General features: G+C 35.5%; 1 pseudogene; it reads right to left on the minus strand.

Annotated features, from left to right (window-relative positions):
- Nucleotides 1-9670, minus strand: part of LOC127789803 (succinate dehydrogenase subunit 7B, mitochondrial-like) — a 36736-nt pseudogene extending 27066 nt beyond the window's left edge.
- Between the last annotated feature and the right edge of the window lie 17133 nt (nucleotides 9671-26803).

A 26803-nucleotide genomic window follows, 5' to 3' on the forward strand; every position in this document is an offset into this window, starting at 1 on the left:
AATCTCTCTCTCTCTCAAATCTTTCTTTCTTACAATCATTCTCTTTCTAATTTAAGTCCTCCAACCTTTCAAGTTTTCTCTATTTATAGAAGGTTGAATTAAGCTTAACATAATTATAGTGACCCACTATCTTTAATTATTTGTCCACACCCTATTTTGTCTCCCACATTTCTCAATTATTTCACCCACTATCTCTGATTATTTGCCCACACCCTACTTTGTCTCCCACATTTTTCAATTATTTCACCCATTATCTTTAATTATTTTGTCACATTTTGTAATTATTTTTCACTAAATTTTACTCATAATCTTTAATTATTTGTTCACACTTTACTTTGTCTCCCACATTTCTCAATTATTTCTCCAACTATCTTTAATTATTTTGACAAATTAATTATTTTCCACTAAATCTTTTTTTAAATAGATTATTTTTTTAGTTCATTAATTTTAAACTCACTTTCTTAACCTACTAACTCTAAGCCCATTTACTTAGCCTTTTCTTTTTCAACTTAGCCCACTAACTCTAAATCTATTTACTTGGCCTTTCTTTTTTTTTTTTTCAATTTAATCCAGTAGTTTTCTCAATTATTAATTATTAATGATTAATTATTAATCATTATTAATAATTAATTTTTTTGACATCCATTAAAGATTATAATTGAGAAAACTAATGGGTTAAGTTTAAAAAAAAAAAAAAGGAAAGACTAAATAAATGGGTTTAGAGTTAGTGGGCTAAGTTGAAAAAGGAAAGACTAAGTAAATAGGCTTAGAGTTAGTAGACTAAGAAAGTTGACTTAAAATTAATGAACTAAATGAAAAAATATTCTATTCAAAATAAGATTTAATAAAAAATAATTAAAGTGTTAAAATAATTAAAGATAGTAGGTGAAATAATTGAGAAATGTGGGAGACAAAATAAGGTGTGGACAAATAATTAAAGATTATGGTGAGATTTAGTGAAAAATAATTATAATTATTTTTCACTAAATCTACTTTTGAATAGATTATTCTTTCATTTAATTCATTAATTTTAATCCCATTTTCTTAGCCTACTAACTCTAAGTCCATTTACTTAGTTTTTCCTTTTTCAACTTAACCCACTAACTCTAAACCTATTTACTTAGTCTTTTTTTTTCCTTTAATTTAGTCCATTAGTTTTCTCAATTATAATCTTTAATGGATGTCAAAAAATATTTTAAATACAAAAAATAATTATTAATTAATTATTAATCATTAATAATGATAATTGTTAATTATTATTAATTATTAATAATAATTAATTTTTTTCTTTAAAATATTTTTTGACATCCATTGAAGATTATAATTGAGAAAACTAATATGCTAAGTTAAAAAAAAAAAAAAAAAAAGACTAAGTAAATGGGTTTAAGGTTAGTGGGTTAAATTGAAAAAGAAAAGATTAAGTAAATTGGCTTAGAGTTAGTATGCTAAGAAAGTGGACTTAAAATTAATGAACTAAATGAAAGAATAATCTATTCAAAAGAAGATTTAGTGAAAAATAATTAAGGTGTCAAAATAATTAAAGATAATGGGTCAAATAATTGAGAAATGTAGGAGACAAAGTAGGGTGTGGACAAATAATTAAAGATTATGGGTGAAATTTAGTGAAAAATAATTAAAAAATGTGATAAAATAATTAAAGATAATGAGTAAAATAATTGAGAAATGTGGGAGAAAATAGGGTGTGGGCAAATAATTAAAAATAGTGGGTGAAATAATTGAGAAATATGAGAAACAAAGTAAGGTGTGGACAAATAATTAAATATTATGGGTAAGATTTAGTGAAAAATAATTAAGAAATGTGACAAAATAATTAAAGATAGTAGGTCACACTACAATTATGCTAAGTTTAATTCAACATTCTATAAATAGAGAAAACTTGAAAGGTTGGAGGACTTAAATTAGAAAGAAAAAAGGTTGTAAGAAATAAAGATTTGAGAGTGAGAGAGATTTGAAAAAGAGAAAAAAAGAAAGAGATTGTGAAAAAGAAATTGAGCTTGTGAAAAAGATTTGGGAGAAAGGAGTAAGAAAGAGAAATTTGGGCACATCAAAGAAAGGAGTAAGAAAGAGAAATTTGGGCACATCAAAGAGAAGCTTGAATAAAGTATTACAATGTAAGTGCAAATATCTCAAATAGATGGAAGTTGACAATATTTATTTTATGTTATTATGTTTAATTTTTCAAAAAAAAAAAAAAATACTTGGGGATGTATTTATTTTGGAACTATTGAAGAAATAATGGGGAGAAATTTGATGTGAAAAATTTGAGGTAAATAAGTTTTGATACCCCTTGAATAAATATGATGTCTAGGGATCGTTGAGACTAAATCTGGAAGTCTGGTGCGAAAATCGAGGCGAGCATGTTTTTTTGAGATTAAATCACATTTCTCGAGACTTAAGCTGATTTCAAAAGTAAGCTAGTATTTATCAAACCTAATTTGTCTATGAAAGGTAATTTTTAAAATGTGCCCTATGATTTGATAATATGATTATATGTTAAATATGATGTATGTTTCAAAGTATGTTTTGGCATGTTGACATAATATGATGATGATATGCATATGTTCACGTGTAATCCATCGTTGCTTATGCATCGCATATGTTTGAGAGTACAGATGGGCATAACTGCTTTACCAAGGGTACACCCATACACCTCGCCCTGGAAAGAGCTAGTCGAAAAAAAATAGTAAGTGGCATATGAAGTATGGATGTCCGTCGGCCCAAACAGGCCAAATGACAGGACATTATGTATTTAAATTCATACATGAATATTATACTCTCACTTAGATGGCTGATCATCTAACTGGGTGATGCCCCTAGAATATTTAATGTTCCAGATGAAGTCATAGTAGAAACAACGAAGGAAATAAAGGCATGTGATGGCACTCGTTGAAGTGCGCAAATATATCGGTTATGCATATAACTTGTCCTGTTTATGTTTTGTTATGTTGTCCATGATGTTGATTATGATATTTTCGGCATATAATATCAAGGGATGATCATGATTATGTTTAAACACTAGTACGTTTGAGAATGAAGTTATGATTTTGTTATGTGTATGAATTTACGATTTTGATGTTATAAGCTTGTTAAGTATTAGGTTACGATCTATCATGTTTTTGCTATTAGCTATGGTTTACCCCAACGAGGAGAATGAAATATATATATATATAAGGTAAAATTGATAAAGTAATTATTAACTAATAAACGTCGGAGTAAGAAACGCTTCGAGAAGAACGAGGCATTACAGGGGAGAGGGGGGTGGCGCGGGGCAGGGGACCAAATAGCTCGATTCGATTTTTGTGGTTATTTATACTGCAATAACCGAACCGAACCAACTACCCGATTTTTCAGAAAATTAGTCACTTATTAGTAATCGAACCGAACCGTCTATCAAGAATAACCGAACTGACCGAACAAATCGGTTCGGTTCACCCAAACTTTTGCACACCCCTAGAAGCAATCCACTAAAGTTTAATTGATAGTTCTTTCAAACCAATAGAGATGAAAAGAAAAAATTGGAAATAAAAAGTGAGAACGTGTAAGCATAAGACACCACAAATTTTAGGGGGAGTTATTCAAGATTGCAACTTAGGTTCAAGCTTATGCAGACAAATAAGAAATCCTACCCCTGGCTCCAATAGAAAATAAATAACATAGAGGACAAGAGGGGAAAAAAAATAAACAATATATCAACATATCAAGCTTTTAACCCACTATGTGGATTGGCTACATGAATTTTAGATTTTCCATTCATTCTATTAGTTGCCTTTTCTTATGTGTCTCCCACCATGCCTTTTTCTTTTTTTTTTTTTGGTTTACTGCCACTTTGCTACCTACTTGTTCAATTTAATCAACTCACCTCGCATGAGACTCTATTGGCCTTCTTCTCATATGATCAAACCATCTTAATCGAGTCTCTCACATCTTATCTTTAATAGGAGCCACATTGACCCTGTTACAAATAATCTCATTTTTAATTTTATCATATCTTGTACACTTGAACATCCCTTTTAACATCCTCATCTTACTTATGCTCATATTTTGCATCTGTTGGTACTCTACTGCAAAACATTCCTTGCCATTTAACTAAGCTAGTTTTATAGTTGTCTTATAAAATTTTTCTTTTAGATTTAATAGAATCTTACCATCACATAGAACACCATATGTACTTTTCTATTTTAACCAGCCTACCTTAATTCAATGAGTAACATCAACATTAATCTCCCACCTTTTTTGGATGATTAACCCAAGATATCTAAATTGATCTTTTCTTGGTATAATTTGATCTTACAATTTTACTATAACATCGTCCATACTAATATTCTTACTAAACTTACAGTTCTTGTGAGGTTGTCATGGGGCTAGACTTTTCTGTAATACATCTTCTAACATGAAACTAGAATTTCCTTCACAAGCAGGTTAAACATTTGTAAACATTCAAATCAAGTTGGCTGGCTGTGTAATAGTTTTTGTGCAGTCTTTGACGCCATGACTAAGTTGAAGATGAAAAAGAATTCAGTTCGTCTTTGCTGCCCTTTAATCTTTGCTTGGCTGAGTTTCCAAGCAATGATGGGGCACCTGCAGCTGGTAAGTTGGTTGATGAAGAAACAGTTGTAAAAATCAGGTCATGTGATTATTGTTTGGGTAACTTACCAACCTAACAGGTAGAGCCGCCGGTTACACTAGCGAGTTTGACTTGTCTTGCAAAAATTGATGCTTTTTAGACTTGTCAATTTGTCTGGCGAGTCTCTCTTGCCTAGCCTCAGAAGTCACCTAATGCTACTTTAGTAAAAATTGCAAAATCAATGCTAGTTGCATAACAAATTTTTTAAAAAATTATCCTAATTTAATTAAAAAAAGTTGAGGCAACTGTGACTACAAATTAGGAGCAATAGCATACAAATCCCAACAATAGGGCTTTCTACGTGCATCCGAGACTGCTAGCTTTTGGTTTAGAACTGAAAATGGGATTCAAAAACTTGTTAATGGACCAAATTTTCAACAAATTAAACGGTATGGGGAAGAAAAGGCAAAAATTCTAACAAAAATACAGAAGAATAGGAATATCTAGACAAGATTTCATTTTACAATATGAGAGAGCTCCAAGGACACTATAATATAGCTTCATTCATATTCTCAATTTTAGTATTTGATTAAGTTTCCACCGATCCAAATAGGGGCAGAGCCCGAATACTTAGGGGGGGGGGGGGGGGGGGGGAACAATGATGATAAAAAATATAAAATTTAAAGTTATACAACAATTATTCATAACAACAACATATCCAGCCTTTATCGCACTATGTAGGGTCGGTTACATGAATTCTAGATTTTCATGTATTTCTGTCTTTTGTCATATCTTCATTTAGGTTCATACACTTCATATCAAACTTTAATGTCTCTTACAAAATCTTCTTGGATCTGCCTCTATCTCTTTTTTTGACTAATTGTTCCTTTTCATCAACTTTCCTCGTAGAAGTGTCTCTTGATCTTCTTCTCACATGACCAACAACAACAACATATCCAGCATTTATCCCACTATGTGGGGTTGGCTACATGAATTCTAAACTTTCATGTATTTCTATCTTTTGACATATCTTCATTTAGATCCATACACTTCATATCAAACTTTAATGTCTCTCCCAAAGTCTTCTTGGGCCTGCCTCTACCTATTTTTTTGACTAATTGTTCCATTTCACCAACTCTCCTCACAGGAGCGTCTCTTGGTCTCCTTCTCACATGACCAAACCATCTTAGTTTAGTCTCTCTCATCTTCTCCTCGATTGGCACTATTCCTACCTTATTACGAATAACTTTATTTCTAATTTTATCCTTCCTTGTATGGCCGCACATCTATCTTAACATCCTTATCTCCGCTATACTCGTCTTTTGCTCATGCTGGTATTTGACTGCCCAACATTTTAAGCCATATAGCAAGACTGGTCTTAAAGCTGTCCTATAGAATTTTTCTTTCAATTTTAATGGGATTTTACCATCACATAACACCCCCGATGCATTTCTCCATTTTAGCCAACCTGCCTTAATTCTATGTGCGACATCCTTGTGAATTTCTCCATCTTTTTGAATCACTGATCCCAAATATCGAAAATGGTATTTTCTTTGTAAGATTTGGTTTTCCAATTTTATTATAACATCATCCACTCTTGCATTCTTACTAAATTTACATTCCATATATTCTATTTTCTTTCTACTTAATTTAAATCCCTTAGATTCTAAATTGTTTCTCCACAGCTCAAACTTAGTGTTCACTCCTTTTGTTTCATCCACCAACACTACGTCGTCTGCTAATAGCATACATCATGGCACCTCTCTCATCTTCTCCTCGATTGGCACTACTCTTATCTTATTACGAATAACCTCATTTCTAATCTTATCTTTTCTTGTATGGCTGCACATCCATCTTAGCATCCTCATCTCCGCTATGCTCGTCTTTTGCTCATGCTGGTATTTGACTGCTCAACATTCTAAGCCATACAACAAAATTGGTCTTATAGCTGTCCTATATAATTTTTCTTTCAGTTTTAACGGAATTTTACCATCACATAACACCCCTGATACATTTCTCTATTTTAGCCAACCAGCATTAATTCTATGCATGACATCCTTGTGAATTTCTCTATCTTTTTGAATCACTGATCCCAAATATTGAAAATGGTCTTTTTTTTTATTTTATTTGGTCTTTCAATTTTATTATAACATCCTCCACTCTTACATTCTTACTAAATTTTCATTCAATATATTATGTTTTCCTTCTACTTAATTTAAATCCCTTAGATTCTAAATTGTTTCTCCACAACTCAAGCTTAGTGTTCACTCCCTCTTTTGTTTCATCCACCAACACTATGTTACCTACAAATAGCATACATCATAGCACCTCTATCTGGATGTGTTTAGTGAGTTCATCAATTACTAAAACAAATAAGTATGGACTTAGTGCAGAACCTTGATATAGTCTCATTGGAATTTTAAACGGTTCAGTATCCCCCCGCATGCTCTAACCCTTGTCTCTACACTGTGATATATGTCTTTAAGGGCTTGTATATAGGCTATACGAACCTCTTTCTTCTCTAAAACCCTCTATAATACTTCTCTAGGAACCTTATCATAAGTCTTTTTTAGATCTATAAACATCATATGCAGGTCCTTCTAATAATCCTGATACCTTTCCATTAAGCGCCTCAGTAGGTATATATAGCTTCCATTGTTGACCTACCAAACATAAAACCAAACTAATTTTTCGAGACGTCTGCTTCTTTTCTGAGCCTCTACTCTATTACTCTCTCCTAGAGTTTCATGGTATGGCTCATTAGCTTAATTCCTCTATAATTTTTACAGTTTTGAACATCTCATTTGTTCTTGTATATAGGAACCAAAATACTCTTCCTCCACTCATCTGGCATTTTTTTTTATTTAAGAATCGCGTTGAATAATTTTGTTAGCTAGGAGATGCCCTCTTCTATCATGCACTTCCATGCTTCTATTAGTATATTATCCGATCTCACCGCCTTATAATTTTTCATCTTTCTTAATGCTTGCCTTATTTCTTTTGATCTCATGCGTCGATAAAATGTATAGTTTCCCTCAGAGTTACTAAGATGTCCCAACCTAACTCTTGTGTCCCCACCATTATTGAATAATTTTGTGAAATACTCATTCCATCTCTCCTTAATCGCTCCCCTATTCACTAATACATTTTGGTTTTCATATTTTATGCATTTCACTTGGTTTAGATACAACAACAGTTATCCATATTGATAATAAAAAAAAAGTACTGTTAAAATATTATATCAAATATCATTATAATATTTCCATATAAACTCCCCCCCCCCCACCCCACCACTACCGAGAATCTAGAAAAGTCGCCCCTCCCAACCAAATTAAAAATTATATTAACTTTAAATGTCTCCCACTAAACTCTGTCCTCCCCCATTCCAACAAATTAAAAATTATAATAATTATACTTATTATAAATTTTATCCAACACTAATCTCTCTCCTCCCCCACCCACCGTCTCCTCCACCCCCCAGCCGAAAATCTGAAAGCCCAAACATCATTTTCCCAATCTCTCTCCTTTTTATTTTCTCTCAAAAATACATATATAAATCATTGATTTTGTAAAATCTAACTGTATGAAATACTTGAATCTTGTTAAGAATCGTTTGCGCAATCGAATTGGTGATCAATTGATGAATAATTGTTTGGTTATTTATATTGAGAAGGAAACATTTGATACAATTGACAATAAAAAAATCATGTAGCGGTTTCAGAATATGAAGTCAGCGAAAATATCTATGATTTTGTGAATAGCTAAATGTAAATACAATATTTTTGCTTCTTAAACTATTTTTTTTTTTTTTGGAAAACATGTGTTTGAGTTTATGTAAAAATACTATAATAATGTTTGATATAATATTTTGACATCATATTACAATACTTTTTTTTTATCAATATGAATAATTGTTGTATAAGTTTAAATTTTACATTTTTTATCATCGTCATTTGCCCCTGTACTTAAGTATCCTAGCTCCGCCCTGATAAACTCAAACACATATTTTCCAAAAAAGAAAAGTTTTAAAAGTAAAAATATTGTACTTACATTTAGATTTTCACAAAATCATAGATGTTCTCACCGACTCTTTATATTCTAAAACCGTTGCATGATTTTTTTATTGTCAATTGTATCAAATGTTTCCCTCTCAATATAAGCAACCACACAAACATTCATCTATTGATCATCAATTCGACTGCGCAAACGATTTTTAACAAGATTCAAGTATTTCAAATGGTTAGATTTTACAAAATCAATGATTTATAGGTGTATTTTTGAGAAAAAATAAAAATGAGAGAGATTGGGAAAATGGCGTTTGGGGCTTTCAGATTTTCGACCGGGGTAGAGGAGACGGTGGGTGGGGGAGGAGAGAGATTAGTGTTGGATAACATTTATAATAAATATAATTATTATAGTTTTAATTTTGTTGGAGTGGATGAGGAGAGAGTTTAGTGGGAGACATTTAAAGTAAATATAATTTTTAATTTGGTTGGGTGGGGCGGCTTTTCCAGATTCTCGGTGGTGGTGTGGTGAGGGTGAGAAGGCCTGCCCCCTCCCCCGGGGGTAAATCCGCCCTTGAGCCAAATTATGTTTACCAAACCTCTTGATTTTACCACGCACAATTTACCTAAATCGATAATTCGCTATGGAAACGAACAGAATTTAAAATTAGAAGTAAAAGAAGAAAAAGTTCAAACAGAACTCACAGCCTTCTCGCGAGGCCCTGGTTCGAAATGGAATCCCCGATTTGTGCCCCCCCCCCCCCCCCCCGGCCCCTTCTGCTGCCGGATTCGCAATCAATAAAAAGTAAAATTCCAAGAACAGACAAAAGAAATTAAAAATTAAAGGCTCCAGCAAAGAAAATCAAACAAAACAAGATAGATTCATTCATCAACGAAGTAGATGTGTGTGTGTGTGTGTATATGTATGTATATAGAAGAGGAAGTACCTGAGAATGGGATCGCAAGTGAGAGAGGAGAGAAGCTTTACTGAATAGGGACGCCATTATTCCCACAGTACTGTGAGATCAGCGATCTCGATCGACCGATCGATCGGAAATTCAGAATGACTCTGATTTGGGAAATTGGGGGATATATACGGAGGAAGATAGGTTATTTCATTATAACCCCCAGATATTAGAAGAAATTCTATTTTGACCCGGCCAATCTGCTGACGTCATGACCGACTTGTCACCCGGGTAGGCCCTTGCCCACAAGCATTCGTCCACAAATGTTACTTACTGAGGAAATTTATATATTTTACTTTATTATTATATAGAATAAAATATTTTTTAATCTTAACTGTATTTATTTTCTTATAGATCAGGTTATAAAATATTTCAAATGATTTTTAATAAGGTATATAGAAATAAATAGATACTAAAGATATTTAAAATATTTCATAGTCTGAATTATAATATTTCCCGATAGATTACTTCTACTCTTTTTACAAAATTACAATTAGTTGACGAGTAATCTTCAACTAGTCAATTGAAGATTGGCAATTTGCCAAGAATTCTCTCAACAAGTTTAACTAGTCGATTAAAGTGTGACAATAGAATCTTGTTTTCTAAAAAAAACTTAATTAGTCAAATATATTAGATTTGATATAATATATGACACCACACACTTAAGAGAGGTGAATTAGATGATTAAAATTTTTAACTAAACTTGAAGAGTTTTTGCTAAATGGTGAGGTTTTACTGTAAAATAATGTTGATTAAGAATAATGTTAATCAAAAATAATAAAATGAGAAATAAATGCAAATGAGACACAAGAATTTTAATTTTAGAGTAATTCAGCTAAATATAATTATTGTTGTCAAAAATACAACAATAAGAATTTGTAATGCGAGAATGCTAGAGTTGCGATAGAGTGAGATGAATAGCTGGCAAATGTTTGCTTGTGGAAATATGCGTCATGTAGATCCAATATCCGATTATTTGGTCGAGGTCTGGAATAAGCCCTCAGGGGTATTTTCGGTAGTGAGTTAATCCTTGTGGGAGTAGCTTTTGTGTGTTTGGGATATAACTACGCTCATAATAACAAGTTAAAAGGCACGCGGAGATTCCTTACCTGCGTATGCCCTTCGATGCTCAACTCTGTACGCGAGAAAAAATAGTGCACTAAATAAATTATGTAATTAACGTATATAAAGAGGTATTTTGTTCGTCGAGATAAGGGTCATTTATAGTGTTTTTTACCAAATATCTGGAATAAACATGCACGTGATGAATGTAAGGATAATAGTCTTTAATCTAATTGGGATGGACTTAAGAGGAATTCCCCTAGAGGATTAAATGGTCTAGGAAGCCCTCCGGAAGAAGGTAAATCTTACAGCGAGCTACCAAAATAGGTTTTTGACCTCTAAATGGCCTGTTTGAATAAAATCTTGGGGCGACAAAGTATTTTTGAAAATTATTTATTATTTTAAAATTAATATAATATCTTCTATAGAGATTATAGCTCGGTTATGTTAGATATAAGCCCTTAAGACCAGTTCTAGTGACACAATAGGGCTTGATCTTGTAATTCTTTAAACCTTATTTAATGGCAAGTTTTATGTTTAATTTAATTTGCAATATGATTTGAATTGAACATATAAATATCCTTTAGTATAATAAGGTGTGGATACCATTCTTAATTGTTAAGAATAATCGAGACGGATAATCCACAATACGTTATACTATAAATATGTTCCTGGCCATAGAATTCCTAACTTGGATAATTAGTAACTCTTAAAGGCCGGCACATCGTCTTCCTTCTTATTCGGTATAAGATACCGAAAGATAAGATTGGTGGGTCTCATACCACTCTGTATAAGATACAGAAGAAAGACGAGTGTGTGCTCGTTATAGGAACGAGTTCACTGAACGGGACTATTAATATTGAATCATATGGGTTTTATCTCACGGGTTAATGATTTAATATTAACTACGGATTTGCATTAGTCCTTAGACCTGAGATGACATGGATATCTGTGTGTTAGTGGATTAGGATATCAACGATATTATATGGTTGTCCTAATCAGGGATAACCGTACGTATCTATGTGCCTAGTTCAGTGACACACGAGGTATGTGTGCATCAGACATGGAATCTATCATCTCGAGATATACGAGGAAGATATCCTATGCGATCCAGTGGTCACTTGACGATAAATCCTTGGCCAAGGTAATATGACGACGGAATTTGGATTCCGTAGAGATTGTGTCATATTAGTCAAATGTGATTATTGGATTTGGTCATACGACGAGATCGAGAGATTTGACCTACTGACCGTGATCTCATATCTCGTCGGGATATAGTATGATAGAGGGACTGTATTGTAGGACACCGTAATGTAAGGTTCACATTCCCGCTTCACATTAAATTGGATAATCATAACATATTGCTAGATGTCACTCGTGATTTACGAGAATTAATAATTGATTAATTCTCGTTGCCAATTTAATTGTGAACCCAGAAAGTCCCACCCAATAGAAATCGTTTTTAAAGGAAAAATGGGGCAAATTTAGTAATTATGGAATTACTAAATTATAAATGCAATTATTTAAGAAATAATAATAATTAAATAAGTAATATGATTATTTATTTAATTATTAATTTGGTTTGGGCTTTTTGCTAGCACCTAAAGCCCGGCCCAATAGCATTTAGGGTTTTAGGGTTTCTTGTCTATAAATATAACATTAAACCCAAAATCCAATGAATCAATTTAGTTGAATCAAAACGGAAATTTTAGAGAAAATTTCCGAATCCCTTTTTCTCTCAAGTCTATTGAAGTCTTGACGATTTCGGGTGGACCGACTCGGCATCTCACACGTGAGAGATATCAGGAGGGTTATCGGCAACGAAATCAGATTTCGTTTCAAGGTAACTTTTCGTTTTATGTTTTCGATTTAACCGTAAGATTTGAAAAACGTGATACCAATAAAATCAGTTTTTATTTTTCGTTGCGTATGATCAGATCAATGTTTTCTAACAGTGGTATCAGAGCCATCGTTTTTTCAAACTTATGGTTTTAATTTATGTGTTTGTCGGACATCAATTTTGTGTTTTGAATAAAAAAAAATAATTTTGTGTATATATGATATACGTAAATAACTAAATATATGTTGCTGGAAAAAACAAAACAAAAGTTTTTATTTAAACAAATATATGTTTGTTTTGAAGTTTTGCTGGAACGTAAAGCATATATGTATGTATATGTATATAGGATATATATATATATACAGCAGGAAACAGCAAAATGAAGCGGCGGATTCGATCCGCCGCTGCTGTTGGGCGGCGCTGATGGCCGCGGCACCTCTGGGCGGTGCCGACAGGCCGGTCGGCGCCGCTAGGCGGCATCGCCAGAAGAAAAGGCGCCGCTGGGCGGCGCCCATGGCCAAAGGCCGCGCTACCCAGCAGCGCGGCCATGACTGTTGCTGCGACCGCCGTCGCTGTCGGCGACGGTGGCCGCAGGGGTGGGAGGTGGCTGCTGGGCAGCCACCTGGAAGAGGGGCCACCGCCTAAGGCGGTGGCGAGGGGTACACGACGCGGGCATGCCCCACGGCTGCCTAGGGCGGCGTGTGCCCCCTCGACGCGGGCTGGGCCCACGTCCCCTAAGCTGGGCTATGGGGCCTGGCTCGCGAGCGCGGCCTTGGACGCGCTCATGGGCCGGGCCAAGGGCCCGGCCACTGGCCTCGTGCACGCGGCCTGCATGGCCGCGTGCCTTGCGCGGGCGGCCATGCGCGTGCGCCCATGGCGCGCGTTACAGTACGCGGCCGCGCTTGCACGCGCGCGTGCGGCGCCCCCCCTTTTTTCCATTTTTGTTTTTTAATTTATTTTAAATGTTTTCTAGCAAATTTAATTTGAAAAAAAAAATTAAATTATTATTTTTCAAAGCACTTAAGGTATAAATGTTATACACATGTCTGACAATCAGATAAATTTTATAATGTGCTTTTAATTGTTAAATAGCATGTAGTGAATGCCGTGTCGCATATCGGTATTGGTCATGGACTTAGGACACTACATAGATGATGTATGTGTTGTGTGGATGTATGGATTGTTTTATTTGATGGCCTGCGTGCCGAGATTTGCCGTTTTTGGATAACGGTTGTAAAATTAATTGTTTAATTTTATTTTTGCTTTTATTCTATTGTAAAAGTAGTTTATAATAAATGTAAAAGCAATGATTCAATCAATGGAGGCACGACGTGGAATGGAGTCATCAAAGGTGAAACAATCGAAGAAACGAAGACCCTATGTAAATAGGTTATGCTTGTAATAGTTATAAGCAGTTTTCCTTTTATGCACCCACGTATGCACCGCACGTTTCCAATGGCTGGAATCGTGCTTAGAATGCATGTTTGAGTTCATGACCATATCGACTACTTTATGCAATGTTTATTTTACATAGTTGATGTATGATGATTAAAACGTTGCATGTGTAAAGTGAGACCTAAAAAATTAGACCGAAAATCTCTCATATTTATAAAATTAAATTGTAACCGATTAGACCTTAAGAGTTAAGGCAATTTAATCGGGGCTCTCCATCACGGTAGAGATTAGGGCATTTTGATTCGTGTGTTGACCGGCTATGGATACATAGGGGTTGCACACTGATTAAAATGTTTTTAATTTCTATTTTTCATTTGATGAGACGGGAATGCACAAATATTGAGACCCAAGAACCTATTATGTGAGGGGATCGATATTCAACTGTGCAGACTTGTCAGTGTGATGGTATAATTTAACCATATTCAATTGCCAAAAAACTATTATGTGAGGTACATTGGACTGGGAGCCAAAATAATATTTGGGCCGTACATAAGATGTACTGGACAAGAGTTGTCCACTTTTTGAATTTATTATTCCAAGAATCTATTATGTGAGGAATAATAAGTTTGATAAGAATCCAAATACCCACTAGAATTCATGCCAACGTGAATTCGCATTTTCCTTCATTGGGAGTAAGAAATCTGATAAACTTAGTGGGAGGCACTGTTTGATTTAAAGACCAAAGTCAAATAGTTAAGGAAAACAAGATATCTAATAATTTATTTATTTTCTACAGATACATCAAATGGCTTCATTGCACCCACTTACAAGAAATCTTGACAAGCACCAATTAACTGGACCAAATTTCAATGATTGGCTCTTAAACTTGAAACTGATTTTGAACTTGGAGAAAATTACTTATGTATTGGATGCTCCTGTACCCGTGCCTGCTAATGATGATGGAGGGGAAAGTGTTCCTCAAAACATTAGTCAAGAGGAGCAAGATACTCTTACCAAGTGGCGAGATGATGATCTCACCGCTAGGAGTTATATGCTTGTTTCAATGAGTAGTGAATTACAGCGTCAACATGCGAATATGCCTGACGCGTACTCTATCATCACACGCCTACAAGAGTTGTATGGTGAACAAAGTCGGAGTGCAAGATATGAGATATCTAAGGCACTATTTAGGGAAAAGATGTCTCTGGGAGGATTAGTGGGAGAACACGTTCTCAAAATGATCTCCTTATTAGAGAAGTTGAAGGGTTTGGGGGATGAGTTGAATCCTCACCTCCAAATTGATTTGATCCTTCAGTCTTTGCCAGATTCGTATGGAAATTTCATATCGAATTTCTATATGAATAAAATAGAGTGTACTTCGGCTGAGTTAATGAACATACTTATGACGGCACAAAGCAACATGAAAACGGGTACTGTGATGGTTGTTACCTCTTCCAGTAAGACTAGGAAGGGGAAAGGAAAGAAAAAGGCCACAAAAGTACCACAGGGGGCCAAGATAATAAGTAAGAAGAAGGGAAAAGCTGTTGCCAAAGGAAAATGTTTCCACTGTGGCAAAGACGGGCACTGGAAGAGGAACTGCAAAGACTACCTCAGTTCCTTGAAGAAGGAAGCGGAAGGTATGATGATAGTTCACGAGTATTTTTCCATTTCTCATTGTTTTATTTTATAGATTCTAGATTCTGGAGCGACAACTCATGTTTGTGCTTCTGTACAGGATCTGGAGCAAAGTAAAAGGCTCGCAGATGATGAGATCGTGCTGAAGGTGGCAAACGGGGCAAGAGTTGCAGCCACGGCTATTGGCACTGTTACTTTATCTTTATTGCATGGACATAGTTTAGTTTTAAACAATTGTTTATGTGTACCTGGAGCTTTTAAGAACATTATTTCTATTCCTGCTTTAGTGAAAGAGAATTATGAATTTTCTTTTAAAAATAATGTTTGTGAGATTTATTTTGGAAATAAATTGATTGCTTCTGGTAATTTTGTCTATGGTCTTTACATTTTGAATGTAACTGTTGATAATGATAAAAATCTGCGTGTATTGAATAATAACAAGAGACAAAGGGATAACCCAAATCCCAAAATTCTGTGGCATCATCGATTAGGTCATATAGGGGATGATAGAATCACTAGGTTGGAGAAAGATGGGCTTCTTGGCCCATTGGGTTCTGAACCTTATCCAACATGTGAATCTTGTATCCTAGGCAAAATGACCAAATCACCCTTTGTTGGACAAGGGGTTAGAGTTACAGAATTGTTGGGACTCATACATTCTGATGTATGTGGGCCAATTAATGTAATGGCCCGAGGGGGTTATCAATATTTCATAACTTTTACAGATGATATGTCTAGATATGGATATGTTTATCTTATGAGACATAAATCTGAATCTTTTGAAATGTTCAAAGATTTTAAAGCTGAAGTAGAAAATCAAATTGGTAAAAAGATAAAAGCCTTACGATCAGATCGTGGAGGCGAATATCTAAGTCACGAGTTTGAAGATTTTCTTAAAGTCTCGGGTATTATTTCACAACGCACTCCACCAGGAACACCTCAACTGAACGGGGTTTCAGAAAGAAGGAATCGGACTCTATTAGATATGGTCAGAAGTATGTTAAGTTATTCTGACTTACCATTGTTCCTATGGGGTCATGCCCTTCTTACTGCAATATACCTTCTAAATAGAGTACCTTCCAAGTTAGTTCCTACAACACCACATGAGATATGGTTTGGTAGGAAACCAAGTCTTAAACATGTTAAGATTTGGGGATGTACATCTTTTGTGAAAAATCTTAAATCAGAAAAACTTGAAACTCGATCTTTAAAGGGTAGTTTCATAGGTTATCCTAAGGATACCTTAGGATATCAATTCTATATTCCTGAGCTGCAACAAGTAGTTGTTAGCAGAAACGCCATTTTTCTTGAAAAAGAGTTTATTCAAGAAGGTGGAACAAAAAGGAAAATATAACTTGGTGAAGAGTTCGCCGAACCTAAATCTATCCCACAAGATGTCCAATTACCAAGTGAAGAGCCAAGGCTGAGTCTTACACCTCCCAATAGGAAGAGTGAGAGGATACCTCGGCCACCTGAGAGATATGGTTTCCTAAGTGAACAAGAGTTGTTCTTAATAGGAGACCATGATCATTCAGATGACCCTACCACTTATCGAGAGGCGATGTCAGACATCGACTCACAAAGATGGCTAGAGGCTATGAAATCTGAAATGGATTCCATGTATTCGAATCAGGTCTGGACTCTTGTAGATCCACCAAGAGGTATAGTACCTATTGGATGTAAATGGGTCTTCAAGAAGAAGATAGGTTTGGATGGAAAGGTAGAGACCTACAAAGCAAGACTAGTGGCAAAAGGTTATCGTCAAAGGCAAGGTGTTGACTATGAGGAAACCTTTTCTCCAGTTGTCATGCTTAAATCCATTAGGATTCTACTAGCCATTGCCGCTCATTATGATTATGAGATTTGGCAATTGGATGTGAAGACAGCTTTTTTAAATGGTTATATAGATCAAGATATCTATATGGAACAACCTGAAGGCTTCACACCCAAGGATCAAACAGGGAAGGTATGCAAGCTTAAGAGATCCATTTATGGTCTTAAGCAAGCATCCAAGAGTTGGAACATTCGTTTTGATAATGAAGTCAAATTGTTTGGGTTCATTCAAAACATTGACGAGCCCTGTGTATACAAAAAGGTTAGTGGGAGCGCGATTGCGTTTTTGGTCTTATATGTTGATGACATCCTACTCATTGGGAATGATGTAGGATTGCTATAAAAAATAAAAGCATGGCTGTCAAGTACGTTCTCCATGAAAGATTTGGGAGAAGCTGCCTACATTCTCGGCATTCGGATCTATAGGGATAGAACCAAGAGATTGATAGGGCTCTCCCAAACCAAGTACATAGAAAGAGTGTTGAAGAGGTTCAACATGGAGGATTCCAAGAGAGGCCTGCTGCCCTTTAGACATGGAATCCACCTCTCTCGAGATTTGTGTCCCAAAACACAAGAAGAGAGAGATCGCATGTCTAGAATTCCTTATGCTTCGGCAATAGGAAGCCTAATGTATGCGATGTTGTGTACTAGGCCTGATATCGCTCATGCTGTAAGTGTTACAAGAAGATATCAATCTAATCCAGGTGAGCAACACTGGATTGCTGTTAAGAACATCCTCAAGTACTTGAGAAGGACTAAGGATTTGATTCTTACATATGGAACGGGAGAACTTAAAGTGGAAGGTTACACAGATTCTGATTTCCAATCAGATGTTGATGATAGAAAGTCTATCTCAGGCTATGTGTTTTCTTGCAATGGTGGAGTATTTAGTTGGAAAAGTTCCAAACAAGATACTACCGCCGATTCTACTATAGAAGCCGAGTATATCGCGGCATCCGATGCTGCGAAGGAAGCCGTCTGGATCAAGAAGTTTGTGACAGAACTTGGAGTGGTTCCCTCAATAGAGTCTGCTGTGCCCTTGTTTTGCGACAACAATGGGGCCATAGCGTAAGCCAAGGAACCAAGGTCTCACCAAAAGTCCAAACACATTGAGAGACGCTTCCACCTCATTCGAGAGATTGTTGGTAGAGGAGATGTAAATGTGCAGAGAGTAGATACATCAGAGAATGCAGCAAATCCACTGACTAAGGCCATGAACCAGAAGCAACTAGATTCTCATCTAGATAGATGGGGTATGAGATACCATTCAGAATAGTCTTAGGGTTAGTGGGAGATTGTTAGATATAAACCCTTAAGACCAGTTCTAGTGACACAATAGGGCTTGATCTTGTAATTCTTTAAACCTTATTTAATGGCAAGTTTTATGTTTAATTTAATTTGCAATATGATTTGAATTGAACATATAAATATCCTTTAGTATAATAAGGTGTGGATACCATTCTTAATTGTTAAGAATAATCGAGACGGATAATTCACAATACGTTATACTATAAATATGTTCCTGGCCATAGAGTTCCTAACTTGGTAATTAGTAACTCGTAAAGGCCGGCACATCGTCTTCCTCCTTGTTCGGTATAAGATACCGAAAGACAAGATTGGTGGGTCTCGTACCACTCTGTATAAGATACAGAAGAAAGACGAGTGTGTGCTCGTTATAGGAACGAGTTCACTGAACGGGACTATTAATATTGAATCACATGGGTTTTATCTCACGGGTCAATGATTTAATATTAACTACGGATTTGCATTAGTCCTTAGACCTGAAATGACATGGATATCTGTGTGTTAGTGGATTAGGATATCAACGATATTATATGGTTGTCCTAATCAGGGATAGCCGTACGTATCTATGTGCCTGGTTCAGTGACACACGAGGTATGTGTGCATCAGACATGGAATCTATCATCTCGAAATATACGAGGAAGATATCCTATGCGATCCAATGGTCACTTGACGATAAATCCTTGGCCAATGTAATATGACGACGGAATTTGGATTCCGTAGAGGTTGTGTCATATTAGTCAAATGTGATTATTGGATTTGGTCATACGACGAGATCGAGAGATTTGACCTACTGACCGTGATCTCATATCTCGTCGAGATATAGTATGATAGAGGGACTGTATTGCAGGACACCGTAATGTAAGGTTCACATTCCCGCTTCACATTAAATTGGATAATCATGACATATTACTAGATGTCACTCGTGATTTACGAGAATTAATAATTGATTAATTCTCATTGTCAATTTAATTGTGAACCCAGAAAGTCCCACCCAATAGAAATCGTTTTAAAAGAAAAAGGGGGCAAATTTAGTAATTATGGAATTACTAAATTATAAATGCAATTATTTAAGAAATAATAATAATTAAATAAGTAATATGATTATTTATTTAATTATTAATTTGGTTTGGGCTTTTTGCTAGCACCTAAAGTCCGGCCTAATAGCATTTAGGGTTTTAGGGTTTCTTGTCTATAAATATAACATTAAACCCAAAATCCAATGAATCAATTTAGTTGAATCAAAACGGAAATTTTAGAGAAAATTTCTGAATCCCTTTTTCTCTCAAGTCTATTGAAGTCTTGACAATTTCGGGTGGACTAACTCGGCATCTCACGCGTGGGAGATATCAAGCGGGTTATCGGCAACGAAATCAGATTTCGTTTCGAGGTAACTTTTCGTTTTATGTTTTCGATTTAACCGTAAGATTTGAAAAACGTGATACTAATAAAATCAGTTTTTATTTTCCGCTACGTATGATCAGATCAATGTTTTCTAACAGGTTACATAGTAAAGGATTAATCCCCTGTGGAGGAGTTGAAATGCACTTAGCTAATTCCTTCCTAGTTAACTTAATTAAATGCATATATAATATATAATTAATTAATTATATTAATGCAATATTCATCTATATATATATTATAACAAAACAGCCGTCAAATTTTTTCCTGCCCATTTCCAATTACTATTTTGATATTTTATTATGTTTTTTTAATTGTTTTTACTTACCTGAAATAGAATTTTTATAGGTCATTAATTAAGTCTTGGAGATGTAATTCTTGGAACATGTAATTCTTGGAACATGTAAATGATTTTTTCATAACCAAATAGTATTTGAAGAATGTGTAATCATGTTGGTATATAAAGAGCCAAGATAAATATTATTAATTTATCCATATTATTAATTTTTAAATATTAGCATAAAATTTTAATTGAAATAAATTACAGAAAAATGAGACTTTTTTAAATTGGGAGAAATCTTGAGATGTTAGGTAATATTATTGAATACTTACTGTCAAGTAAAATTTTTATTTTATTTTTATTTATATATAGCTTAATTAATTTAAATTTATTTTTTTATAATTTTAAATATTATAATTTTATATATAAATTAAATGTTATAATTTTATTTTTTAACTTTATTTTTTTTGGTTGCTTTTTAAAAAATGTGACGTGTTAAATGTGATAATTGATTGCTAGGATAAATATGTAAAGTCATGTATGGATAATCAATTTTGAAAATTTGATTATTATCATTTATATAATTAATTGATTATTTAAATTATCTTTGTTTTATATATAGTTTAATTAATTTAAATTATTTTTCTTATAATTTTAAATATTATAATTTTATATATAACTTAAATGTTATAATTTTATTTTTAATTTTTTTTTACTTAAAAATTTGACATGTCTTAAATGTGATAATTAATTGTTAGGAGAAATATGTAAATTCATGTATGGATAATCAATTTTGAAAATTTGATTATTATTATTTTATATAATTAATTGATTATTTAAATTATCTTTATTTTACATACAATTTAATTAATTTAAATTTATTTTTTATAATTTTAAATGTCATAATTTTATTTTTCAACTTAATTGATTATTGTCATTTATTTAATTTTTCTTTTTCCCATTAGTCTACATTGAAGATGTGTTATATGTTGGACTTGGAGAAATTAAATGCAAATTAAATTTGTGTTTTGAAAATTATGTTAAGTGAGTAAGATTCAAATTGTGTGACAAAGCGTGAGAAAACAGATAAACTTAATGGTGACATGTGATTTGATAAATTGAGAGAAATAGGAGAATTTGAATGAAGAGAAATTAATAAAAGAAAGTAAATATCTCTCTCTCTTCTTCCTCTCCATTCCCGTTCAACCCCTTCATTTCTTCTCTTCTCCTTTCTCGATTATTCTTCTTAAATTTTCTCTTCTTCTTTACTTTTATTTAGTAAATTTTAACCATATTTTTTTTTATCCAATTTGTTCTTCTGGTGTAACATAGCACCACTATTCTGTCAAGTGAGTGATGTGAATGCAACTAAGAAAAATTAGGCCTTGAGGGTTCATGTGGTATGCACATATGAGAGAAATATACGTAAAAATTCCCCCCCAAAAAAGTCTACCCTTGAATGCATATTTCAAAATAAAGAGGTTGGTTATCGTTTATTTTTTTTTCCTGTTATTGTGTAAATTTTTTTATTTTTTACGCATTGGTTATTGTATTACATGTTAATTTAGGTTTATTTTTACATGGTTTCGGGATAGAGTTATGTACTTTTAATTGTTTGTCTACCCTTGAATGCATATAAGGAAACCTTTCAAAATCTATCATCTTTTTATTATATTTTCATGATTGTAACATGGTTATTTTATTTATTTTTTTACTTCTTTATTGTGATTTTCATTTATTGTAACTACTAAATTATATAATTTTTACTTTAACAATTTTTTTTTTTTTTTTTACGATATCCATTCATCCATGCATCGCATGGGTGATCCACTAGTATATATTAAATGTGAAAGACAGGAACACTTGCTTGTGGAGTTAATCTTATACATATTTTATACATAATTGATTATACTCCATATATACTAAGGGGGTGTTTGTTAAAATGAGCAAGATAAGAGGTATCAAGATAAGTTTGAAATGCATTCTGAATCAAGATATGAAATGATCAAGAAAAGACTGGAAAGCATTCAAAGATTTCTATCAAATATAATTATATATTTTTTTATGTGTTTGTTAATGCATATGATAAGTACCAAGATAAGAGTTTTTTTTTACCAAAATATCCTTATTACCAAATTTATGATTAAAATAGTATTTTATGATTAATATGAATTGTCAAAAAAAATTAAAAATAAAAATAAAAATAAAAATAATATTTTATTTTATAAATTCATGTTCAAAAATATAAAATTAAATAAAATAATTTAAAAATTGGTGAAAGGAATTATATTAGTTAATAAAATATATATAGAGAGAGAGAAATTTAAATTTTGAAAATCAATGAAATGAATAATGTCATTTAAAATTTAAAAATTGTCAAAACATATAACAATTTAAAAATATATTAAATAATATTAATTATAAGAGTTAAATAAATAAATTTTTTAATAAATTTAAATCTTTAAAATACATTAAATGGCATTAACTATCTTATAACGGGCATATAAGTAATTGAGCCTTATCTTGAAAGAGCCGGATAAATTTATCCGAAGGAGAGATCGGATAAATTTATCTTGAAAAAGAGATATAAGAGTTCACGTGAGGATTTTTTTGAAAGTGGTTAGATAAGCTTAACAAACATGTTGGAAAGACCAAACATTTGAAATGCTTTTCATATTTAACATTTTTTTTTCTTATCTTAATTAACAAACACCCTAAGTTAGGCTATTATAGGTGACTATATATGTAAATTATATGCGTAAAGCCGTGGGGCAGGTGGGCGAATTGGAGAGCATGCACGTGTAGGCCAATTTACAAAGGAAGGCTTTAGTAAAATTAGTGGGAGGCATGTGGCTTGCCAAGGGACCTGGTGGCCATCTTATAATATAATATGCAATCTCAATTGCAAATGTACATGGCTATCATATAATAAAAAATATGCAATCTCCATTGCAATACTGCGTGGCTATCATATATCATATAATATATTATTATGTAATCTCAATTGCAATAGTGTGTGGCTATCATATAATATAATATAATATAATATGCAATCTCCATTGCAATAGTGCGTGGCTATCATATCATCATATAATATATTATGCAATCTCAATTGCAATAGTGTGTGACTATCGCATAATATAATATGCAATCTCAATTGAGGTGCCTTGGACGGATGCAGCAACTAGGGGGCCGCTTGGCAATTGATGGCCATCTTTTGGATTGCTGGAGGAAGACTCTCGTTGGATCAATTGCCCCAAGATCCATTGCGGCTACGTGGCTGGTCAAAAGCAATGCTTCTCGCAAGATCCATTATCGCAACGAAAGAAAAGTTTAGAGAGCCCAACAAATTTACCAACCAAGTTATCGAAAGGGAGTAAAAATATGAATTTGCCCCTACATCCTGCTCTCTCCTTTCTCCTCTCATGGATTGCATCGCCCCTGCTCTCTTATTTCTCTTCCCATGGCTGACGCCACTGCCCTCGCCTCGCCGTCACGCTTCGTTGTCATCGCCTCGCTGCCATCGCCACCTCACCTCGCTGACAATTGTTGCATCGACTATCAACGAGGCGAGACGGCAATGGTAGAGAGGCGACAGAGACGAGACGCGACGATAAGGCGACGGCAACGACAACCATGGAAAGGGAGAGGAAAGAACATGGGCGAGCACAGTGACCCGCTTTGTAAATTTGCAAAATAGGCGGGGACAAATTTGTCATTTTGCCCCCATTCAGTGAGGTGCTTGGTAGAGCTGTTTGGCTCTGTAGAATGACTCCACAAAGAAATGATACAAGGCACCATTGTGCTACAAGGAGGCTACGACAAAGAATGTTGCAGCAGACTATCGCAAGGAAATTTTGTAAGGCAAGGAAATGTTGTAAGGCACCATTGTGCTGCAAGGATGTTGGAATGTTGTGTAAAGAAAACAAGGAGAAGCTTTGGGAATCGTGTTAAAAAGTTTTTTATTGTTCATTTATTGTGTTATTTATAGAAAATAGTGTTACATTTTCTCTTAGATAATTTTACCCCCCAAATCATAAATATTTACATTATAAACATTATTAATTATTGTCGACGTTTGATTTCGGCCGACCGTGATTCGTTTTGGGCCGCGGTGAGTCAATCCAAAAATACCGAGAAGGAAGGAAGAAAACCCCTCCCCCCACGTTCCAAGCGTGTACACCAGAATCTTTTACGTGGTTCGGCCAGAACGATGCCTAGTCCACGGCCGCCATCTGATCTTCTCCCAGAGTGGCGGTATCTGATTATATTTTTCTTGTCCTTCTTCCTTGCCCCTCATGGCCTCCTTTATTTTCATTTTTCTTGAGGTACTTTTACAATCTAGATAATATATAAAAATACAGTGTTTGTATAATGGGGGACAAATAGTTCTTACCGCCTTCGCAAGACCGGGAGTGGGATCCTCATTACGAGGGGCATGGGCTGTTACAGATAAAGTGATCGGACCCTACCTCTGACTTCTCAGCAGCTTTGCCGCTCATGCGAGCTGGAGGTTTCAGGCGAGCGACCTAGATGGTCCAGCGATCTAGAGGATATTTCAGGAGCTCGTTAGTCGATTGCTCCGAGCTCGTTGGGGGATTGCCGGGAGCTCGCCATACGCTCGCTTTACGAGTTCCGGATCTTTGGTGGAGGCTGGACCTTCCTTGGCAAGGTCGTCCGGGCCTTCTTGGCCTTGGGTGATTGGGCCAGTCTATCGGACCGAGTCTGGCCCATGCGGGGTGATGCGGGAAATACATATAACATAAGCCCCCCAGCTCGCGGCACGATCTTCGTGCTGGGAACTGGCGCGTGCCAGCTGTTCTTCCATCCCTCCGACTTCTGTCCAATCACCTTAAGTCTCGTTGTTCCACGCAGCACGCTTTGTCGGCAGCGCATTTAATGCGCGCCCCCTCCCCATTTCTGCGCATGATTACACTCGTGGGACCCACAAGCTGTTGTGCGGCCGCTGGATGCGGAGCATGCGATAAGTCGTCATTCGATCCGACGGTTGGGATGGACCAGGCCGTCAGTATAAATAGTGGGGAGTGTCCACCCGCTTCTTCTTTCACGCTATTTTGAAACTCCCTCAAACCTTTGCCTCCCTGCTTTTCTTTTTTTTCTCTCTCGAGGCCTCCGTTATCGCCATGCTTTCAGACGTCTGCCGTTCTCGTCCGGTGCTTGGTACGAGTCCCCATTCAGTCGTCAAGCGCAGCTTTTAGGTAAGTTTGTCGTGACTTTCTTCTTTTTCTTGTGAGGCCGTCCACCGTTGGTTAGCCGTCGGTGGTTTCTCTGGCTTCGTCGATCGATGTCGTTCTCATTTTTGGAGAAACGGCACGATTCGGTTTGTCGTTTGCTGGGCCTTTGGGTCCAATGACCTTAGGATTAGCTTTTCATGGAACACCGGGCTTGCGGCTGTAGCCCCTCCGCCTTAGGCGGCACCCCTTTTGCGAAGCGCTCGGCCTGGAAGACCTAGGGGACGTTTTAGGGTTTTTCTTCTAGTTTCTTGAGGTCTGGTTCGCGACTTGCGACCTGACTGTTCTCTCTTTTCCTTTGTAGATGTCCGACCAACACCATGGAAATTCAGGTCAAAAGCGCTGCAATTATATCGTAGGAGAAAACGACACTTCGAGCTCCGAAGATTGTCTCATTATGGAGGGCCAAAATCTTGGGGGTACGAGCTCGGGGTGCAGGGAGGTCGCCGTCCCGACCTCTCGGGAAACCGAGCTGAAGGTTTAAGATCAGATCGCTGGTGGGAGTGCTGATCTTGCGGTCTTCAAGAGATTCTCGTCCAAGGCCAAGCTTCACGAGGTGATGACTTGTGCTCAGGAGTTTCGTCTCCCCAGGACCTGCCGAGTATACATCCCTGCATCGAGCTCCCATGCAGCATACCCGCCAGCCAATTTCATTGCTATTAGCCCCCAACACCTCGAGTCTGGCTTTAGGTTCCAATAGCCCCGTACCTTATCGCCCTCTTGAACGACATCAAGCTCGCCCCCTTCCAACTAACACCGAATTCGTATGCCCAACTTACTTCTTTGGCCGTTTTGTTCCTTATAAACAAACTTCCTCTCCCTTCCCCAAAACTGATAAGATTTTTATTTTCTTTCAAAAATGCCAAGGACGGGCTGTATTACCTGGCGGCTCGTCCTTCTCCGTACAAGGCCGCCCTTCCTCAGGGTAAAGTAAAGGGGAAGTCCAACGTGGGCGATTACAAGTCCAGTTGGTTCTTCGTGTCTTGCCCTTCCCTTTCTCTACTTAGGAATTGTAGCTTCGCACTGACCCCTGGTAAGAGAATATGAGCTCTCACAAATCTTTCCTTTGTTCCGAGAGTGCTTGTTTTAACTTGCTCATGCTTTGATGTAGATTTTGGGGGGAAGAAACCGATTTTATCGGCCGAGGAGACTGATATCCTTGGCAAACTTGTGGCTGCGGAGTCGAGCTCGGAGATTCTTGAACTTTCGGACGAGCTACTTCGCGAATACGAGCTCGCCCCTCCTCTTG

Source organism: Diospyros lotus, chromosome 14, assembly GCF_014633365.1.
Source record: "Diospyros lotus cultivar Yz01 chromosome 14, ASM1463336v1, whole genome shotgun sequence".
In the NCBI taxonomy this organism is placed as follows: Eukaryota; Viridiplantae; Streptophyta; class Magnoliopsida; order Ericales; family Ebenaceae; genus Diospyros; species Diospyros lotus.